The sequence below is a fragment of the Ornithodoros turicata genome, chromosome 6 (genome assembly GCF_037126465.1).
Source record: "Ornithodoros turicata isolate Travis chromosome 6, ASM3712646v1, whole genome shotgun sequence".
In the NCBI taxonomy this organism is placed as follows: Eukaryota; Metazoa; Arthropoda; class Arachnida; order Ixodida; family Argasidae; genus Ornithodoros; species Ornithodoros turicata.
The window spans coordinates 29,899,053-29,907,708 of NC_088206.1; positions in this window are offsets into that span (position 1 = coordinate 29,899,053).

An 8,656-nucleotide genomic window follows, 5' to 3' on the forward strand; every position below is an offset into this window, starting at 1 on the left:
AGGTGGTTACATAAACAAACGTGCCAAACATTGCTGAATGCCGAGAGTGAATTCTGAGAATACTGCTCCCTGGAATTCCACACCCCCGAGCAGAAAGGAAATGGGAGAAACACGAGAAGCAACACGCTGCACACGCTGACAGACGACAAAGGAAACTTAACACAACAAATACAACACCACACAAAACCAGCAAATCACATAATCGAAGTTCAAAGTACAAAATTGGAACGACACGACCTCACACGAGTACAAAATAGGCAGAAAATAACATGTATGTGACGGGATTTCACACAAAAAACGTAAGGAATCCAATCACGAGGGATTTCTGCAGCGATCCGTGGCAAAATTTTAGCGAAGCAGCAAGGGAAGCGCTCACAAACAGCAAAACTCGTCACAGCTTACATGCATTCCAATGGGCTGTAATGGCTCTTTTGAGCACCGCAATATGGCGGCCGGTTGGCGTACCCTTTCCCGCGATACCCTCTCCCATCCGCTATCCAGCCTTTTACAATCGAGATCAGTGGCTCGCACTATTCGTTGCCACGTGACTTGCCGAAACCGCGGCAATGCATGGTGGGCTGTGTTGACGACGACGAAGCAGTAAGAGAGAGAATAGCGCGTGCTTAGCAACAGCCTGTGTCACTGGCCTGTGTAGCCAGCGCCTCCTCTATTACTCAATGCCTCTCCATTCGGTCAGAGGTGCCGTACTGCGCATGCGTATTAGTTCACGTTCTCTCGTTTGACGGCGCCACTACCCTACACCACGGTGTGACGTACGCTGACGTCACCTGCCACGCGTGTTCTGCTTGCATCGGCCGCTCCAGCCGCATCTTGCTTCCGGATTTGTCCGCTTTGAATGTTTTCGCGTTCAAAGGGGTGGATGTTGGATACCATAACCTACCCTAAACGGTGATTGTGCGTGTCGTGTACCTCCTCGCTGTATTTCTCCTCGCTAGCACGCTACAGAGCTTGACGGGCCTGAAGAAAAAGCATGCCATTTGGAAATCAGCGAGAAAATTGCTTGCTGCACACAACGGAATAATTGGAAGTAGTGTTTGGTTCCCAATCTTTACTCGCAATCACTTTCAACCACTCCTCTCGTAACGCGAGATCCGCAGGCACCTCGTGAAACGATACCCCCGGCTCCTTTTTCTTTGTCCCAGAAGTACAAAATGGCACAAGGCAGTACGGCATTTTCCGAAAAGTTCGAAACTGCGCTTATCACAATCAGACGAGAGCGCATAGCAGACGACCACGGAGGAGAAGTAAGGAGACCGAACTCCGCTGAAAAACGACGTCCCAAGGCCGCAGCGCTCACGTTCCCTCCGGTACTAGCTCCGCGAAATCGCCTGCACGGCAATGCGCCGTTTGTGCTCGAATACTCTACTAAAAAGCGTTCAAAACGAATGTTTGTTTGATAAGCATAAACAACGGTGTCTCCAGTAACGAGTTAATATTTTCTGGTCAGCTACAATTACTTTTTCTTTTACTTTTTTTCGGTTTCTGCTACCTCGTTTTTGTCCCATAGATGGAAGCTACCTGTCCGATAAAAATGGAATCGGAAATAAGAAAAAAAAAAACGAAACTTAAAAAGGTGTAGTGTCGAATGCCTCCGACGGAATCTTCTGTCGCTTCTCCCCGGCCGTCTCGGGTATCTGCCCTTCTCTCTGTGGTGCGCGCGTACTTTGACCGCTACGCTAACACGCTAACATACCCCAAAGGAAGCAAACGTTGTTCCGAAAAGCCACATTTTAGTGGTATGGAGGAAAGAAAGTCAGGAGGGAAGAAAGAAAGTTAGAAGCTGTGCAATCGAAAGTCGCCGGATGCGATCTTTCCGGAATCGCGCGTTATGTGGATCGTTGCATAAGCTGGGACTGAGAAAGTTTTATCTCCGTACGTGTCAAGCAGTTAAGAGACCTTTGTGTGTGTGAGTGCAAGGAGGGGCGGGACGCTCTGATGATGGGACACGGTGCGGTTCCGAAGGTTCTGGCACTTAGTTTCTTATATCTTGTCATGCATGCCAATCGCTCGCTTTTGGGAACTGCATAATAAAGTCGGGATCTAGTCTCTAACTTATGTTGACGAACACTGAAATCTTGAACAACACATTACTTCTACATTATACACTATCGCTTTGGTGTTCAGTTTCAAGTTACTTCTGTACAAGCATGCTGCTCAAAGCGTTGCACCGGATATTTTACCACCACCACAAAAAAAAAAAAAAAGGAACAATAGTGCAATACCACCAATATATAGGTACCTGCCAGAAAAGCTAAAAAGCCCTAATTCCAGTAGATATGGGATCGACCTCCCCCCCCCCCCCCCCCCCCCCTCCCGGTACACCAAGATGAAAATCGTCTTCGAGAAACAGGAAGTGCATGCACTGAATCCTGTACCGCGCCTGTGCAAAACCTGCGACAGAAGTGCGTTCTGGTACCTTGGTATTAAATTCGTGTATGGTGGCATGCGAAGTATGTAACTCTCTATCCCAGCGGATGCATCACAATTACGACAAAAGGCTCCTGTTTCCCAACGCGTTATGCATACGCGACAAAGCTCCCGTGCAACAGCTAGAATGCAAATGCGGATTAACCAGCCCAATGACATCATTACCCTACACTGCGAGGTGTTCCCGGGAACTAACACTGATCAATGCAAACCATTATCAATGTACATTCGTGGTCGTGCGTTGGCGGTGATGTAAATACGCGTACCATCCTGTACGATGTCGGATAACAACCTTTGTGCTTCTTCGGGTGTCGTGTTTTATCGCAAATAAAAAAAGAAAAAAGAGAATAGCTTCTTGACTGCGAGAGCACCACGCTTACGGAGACATTCAAGCCGTCCAGCCAACGCGGAGCCCCCTTCAGGGCGGCTTCCCCGCATTCTAAAATAAAAGCTTCTCGCTTTGCCCTAACAAAAACTGTAGCCGAAAAATTCACGGAGAGATCGTTCCTCGATACACGATAAGCGTGTTTACCTATCAAAATATTTTTTTCTGCTTCCACTGGACACACAGGTACATCTGAAAGAGTGCATTACAGCAACCTTATTTCAGAGGAGCAAGTACCTGACGGAGCGGACTCGAGGAATCGAGACCACGCTTTCTCAACGGCGGCTCGGCAGAGTTCGTTCTCCTTACTTCTCCTCCGTGCAGACGACAAAGGGTATAGGGAAGTGGCGCCCTCTACGCGCCCTCCGCGGGAGAGGGAAGCGACACGGCGCATCTGCGTTTGCGCCATTATATTATTCAACATTTTATGTCAAGTTTATACAACATCAAGTTTATTGAAGTTCAAGATTTATTTCTTGCACTTATGCGTTTCAGGATACAATGAACGTGCAGGGAGGTCGCAAAAGACTACATTTATTGTTTTGTGACCTTGCTACAATGGCAATATATATTTTAGGAATGACAATGGTCAGGTACGCTCTCTAAATTTGTAGCACTCAATTTTAGGTTGGAATGAGCAATGAATAGCAAGTTCCCTCCTGATATTTTCTCATATATGCTAAATTTTAAATTGAATGTGATCAAATATGTGATAATATAATAATAATATATAAGAATATAATATGTGATAAATGAATGTGATCAACAGTAGATGTAAACAACATGAGTAGCCAGAGAAGTGCATTCTCAATAAATAATTTTCTTCTTATAGCGTATATGTGCATGCCTATTAACTGAAACAATTATCACAGTTCCCTGACAAGCTTTAATTTCTGAGAGTGTACTGTAGAGGCTGCTTAGATCTACAACAGTTCATACAAGGTATTGTATACTGTGAATGCCTTTAAAAATCCCATGTGACACATATGCCTTTGCTTTCTGGAGGTGCTGTGGTAGTCAAAGTTTGTGGGCATTACGCTGGTTCTGCACCCATTTCTTCAGTATGTCGAGGCAGCTGTGAAGTAACCTGCATTGATGATGATTATTCCAATTTTTATGGTGCATCGACAACAAAGGAAATAATACATCAGAACATTGGTTTGGGTGCAACCAGTTAAAAATGAATATGTTGTTTAATAAATGCATTGGACAAATGTTAAAACATCAGTTTAAAACATGGTTTACAGTCCCTGTATCTTCTAAAAATTAAAAAGATTAAAAACTATTCTAAAAAGAATATGGGGAACTCTTCTAAAAATAATTATAATCTCTAATTATTATACTGCTGGGTGAAGGAGCCTAAAGTGTAAGGTGTGTTTCTGATGTGAACATGTAAGAAAATATGCAAAACTGAGAGAGGCTAACCACAGTGCGTGCACTGAGGTTGTTCCTTCCTGTAAAGTAGAAACCAGTGGATGAGGAACGTGATACTTACCTGTACATCCAGCCGTATCACACTGCACAGATTATTCACTGGGTAGCCCTCATGACGAAACCTGTATTGAGAGACCACTTTTGCTGAAAACTGCTTCAAATAGCACGACACGCTACAAATTAGTGTTGTTAGCTTGTTGCGATAGTAATAATTTATTACTATCGTAACAAGCTGACGATACAGCTCAGACACACAGGCGTTATTCAAGTCGCGCCACACCACCGTTACGTAGGTTTCTTTGTCACAAATCAAACCAAGGCACAAAACAATACCAATACATGAAAAAAGGTAACAATCGTGGTCTCATTATGACGTAATACCGAACTTGTGCGTGAAGGTAATTCAAAGAAATGAATGTGGCACTTGCTTCCGCAGAGAACACCGTGTACCATGCTAGCAGTGCATGCAAAGAAGCGCTCGAGTGCTCGCACATATATTGATGACAACACTACTTGTGCAGTGTAACGTGTTCTTTCAAGCATATTATGCACTCAAACTGTATTTGCCGCCGGGTAAAATGCAAGTGTGCTCGATTGAACGTCGGAAGAGCGATCAAGCAACCTGCATCCAGTGCTCGTTTTGGGCAAAACACTTCATAATGGTCAACTAAATATACAGAATGGACGCCTATTTATTCCTCAATAAAGAGTGACTCACCTGTATAAATTTAGGCCCTGTAACCTTGCCAGTACGGTTGGTACGGCCGTAATTGCAAGAAGTTGCCATGATCGCTGCGGCGACTGTTGTGGGCACCGTAAGATGGCGGCCGGTTTCTTCACGCTCGCGCTCCCTATCCGCGATCCAGCCTTTTACAATCGAGATCAGTGGTTTGGGCAGGCATTCTGCATAATAGAGGAGGCGCTGGTGTAGCACGAAAGACTGTGGCAAGAGTGATAGTGTCATTCCCTCTCCCCAATAACAGTGCCGTGTATGCCAAAGGGAGTCTGGCCATTAGGAGGAGCCTAAAAAAGAGGCTCGACCTATCAATCAAACCAGAGGCGGAGAGTTTTCATTTTCCCGGAGGGGGCAAGGGTGCACCGCGAAGTAAGTACTAAGGCTGGGGGGGGGGGGGGGGGGAGAGATATGTTTATTAAGAAAAAAAAAGAAAGGAAAGGTAAGCCAGATGAATGTCGGCTTGTTATTAAAAAAAAGTGAAAGTGGGAAGTCAAAAAAGGAAAAGAAAATAAGAAAACGAAAAGAAGGAAAGAAAAGGAAAAGAAAAATGAAGAACACAAAACTAAAGCTGAAGAATCACACACTCTGGCGGGATCCTATTATGTATGCAGAACTGGTATAAAAATAAGAGGAAGGAAGAACAGAAAAAAAAAGAAAGAAACAAAACAGAGAGAACGTAAACAGTGAACATGTGCACAACTGAAGGCATTACGCCTTTGAAAACTGAGTGCCAAAAGAACAAAATGTATTGAATACTCGGTGTTTGACCCGAAATGCGCGCAATATAATGAATATGGTCAATGAAATGGAGCAGCGGGAGTTGAACTCGCTCCCAACGAATATGCGTTCCGAAGATCCTACCGTTACATATCACTGGCAGCTGCTGGTACCTTTTCGACTGCTTTGTTTCATTGATCTGATTGCTTTGGGCGAAATTCAGGCTATGTGTTGTGTCATCCTCTGTGTTTCTTCGCCTCACCTTCTACTGTGATAATGAGTATGGTGGGCGGATACATATTTTACAAACTGCAAGATGCATTTTGGGTTGGTGCCTCTTCGCTTTTTTGGCCTGGGCGCGCCGAGCCCCAAAGGTTGGTGTCAGTCTCTTACCAGGACTTTCCGGGGGAGGCGGCGCCCCCCCTAGTTCATGTTCCGGGGGGGCAAGGGCCCCCGCGCCCCCCCCCCCCCCCCCCGCAGTCGGCGCCTATGAATCAAACGTAGGCGCATTTCATTGGTTGCCGTTTTCCATGGGAGCTGCCATGACACCAAATTTTCTCCAAAATGGATGATGGTTCTTGGAACGGCGAAGCGGAGATTTCGTGACAAAAAAAATTCACAGACTACTTTAATTTCATAGTGTGAGTATATATCACCATGTACGCATCTGCAAAATCAGCTTCAACTTTCGCTCCGCCATCATTATTTACGTGAAAATGGGATGTTTCGTCGCTATAACGTTAGGCCTAGTTAAGATCGTGATACCAGGAAAATAGCAAGAAAGACGACCCTTATACGTAGGATTTTGCATTATAATTGCATTTTATTTATACATACATCTTTGCTCCTTTTTGATTCAATGTACTTACATTACGTGATATAAAACTTCCTACCGGCCGTCGTCTGCTACGAAGGCGCGGTTGTACCGCAATCCTGGCCAATCACTTCTGCCAGCAACGATTTCTGCTATTCTGAGCCTTCCCAACATGCCTCTCACCGTGCAGATGGCGTTGATAAAAGTGGGCGCAAAATCCGTCGTTTTGGTCTGTCACCAGTGATATCCGTTTCAATACAAATCCATCAATTTTCTCCAAAATGGTAGCGCCCAGTAAATAAGGGTGATGTATAAGTATTAGATGGATGTAACAATAGACAACTGTATTTCGACCTGTGATTGGCTAAATACCTCACAAAGCGGGTGGAGCCTCAGGTATAGGCAGGTCCCATTAATGGCCAGACTCCCTTTGGCATACACGGCACTGCCCAATAATAGGGAGCCTCCATGTGCGTCCCCTTTTCAGGGAGGCGACAACTCCGTCGTCTGATACGAGCGCCGGCACCTTGACTCCCACATCGCATTGGGCGTCAGCGGCGGGGTTGCGTTTTTCTCGATTTTTCGCGACAGGAAGGGGGTAAAAGCAGAATGAAGGATACTAGCGTAGCAAAACTGTCATATATGCTAGTAGAGCTGGTCATGGGTTGTAAAATATGTTGTTAATGCTTTGTAACGTTTGTCTAAACTCGTCACTGCACCTGCACACACGGTCGCGTCTCGACCAGCGAATTACAATAGTAAATATGGGAATGTGTATAGACAACAGAAATATGTTAATTGCAAGCAGATTTTATTATAACATCTCATTCAAGTGCAACGCCAGCTGCCGTTGTGCTTGAAAACGACGGTTTTACCGACATGCTCCTGTCGCAACTGCACCCTTAATCGCAGTTGTACAAATTTGCCCACGATTACATGACATAGTTCTTCTTTGTGTTGGTTACAAGTCGGAAGATTATTGTCCACGTTATTATGAATAAAAGACGAATGCCTCTTCACATTTGTACGAAGAAACGTGTAGCACATTTCTCACTCTGCCCGAACTATACCGAGGATCCATTGCACCACGTACGTGTTCACGAAAGCTTGTTGTGGCTTTGCGGAAATTTAACGCAATTTAATTTACTTTAACGTAAATGACCACTGAGCTTCCAGAATACACGGTACACGCTGCAAAGGTGCTTGCTTACCTCGCACACGCACCAGCTCCTTGTTGCTTCCCATTCTGCTCTCTTTACTTGCGCGAGCGAAACATCTTTCCGCTTTTTTAGATGCTGGGAAGCGATACAAAAGCCCACCTTTCCGAGAGTGATTGGCACACTTGGGCACACTGCACCCTGGCATTTCGCTGCACGACGAGCAACGCGCTCTGCAGATCTCCACGCACGCCTGTCTTCGTCCACCAACGAATGTATTTGCTCAATGAAGTAGGAACTACTCAAACAAGAGCGAACGCCGGTTCGCGACCTAGCTCTTTAGGCGACAGATCAACGACCCCATGACAGCCATACAGAGATGAACTGAGCCCTAGCAATGGTTCATAGAAATAGAGAAAAGAAAAAAGGAGCTCTTTCATGCGTAAATTCCGATGCAAAAGAACTGTGACCCGAACGCGGTACACGCAGAAAAAAATCTCTGGAACTCTGGTATTACCCGAGAAAATGACTCGTGGAACGACCAATTTCAGCAGTCATAGAGGAAGTTCTGACACGCTTGTTGCACGCGGGATTTAAAATTCCGGAGGGATGAGTTGCGATATTTGTTCCCAAAACGTACAATTACGCTAAGACACCAAAGAAATGCAATCACTTGCGTGTGTATGTGCCGGATGGCCGCTCGAACGCGCAAAATGCACAGCCGGCAATGGGCAGCGCGTAGCAAGTTGGGAGTCAAAATGCGCGCTCCGCGGAAGGGCGAGGAGGAAAGGCAGCGTTGGCACGGTTAAAGGGTGTCTCCTCCCTGAAAAGCGGAGAAGCCGCAGCCACCCATGGAGGCTCCCTACCCAATAATAGAGGGGCTTTACCCAATAATGCTATGTGGCGCTTGCAGTGGCCACTACCGTAACTATCCCATGACCCGGCTCTCCCATAGGCGACCGCGA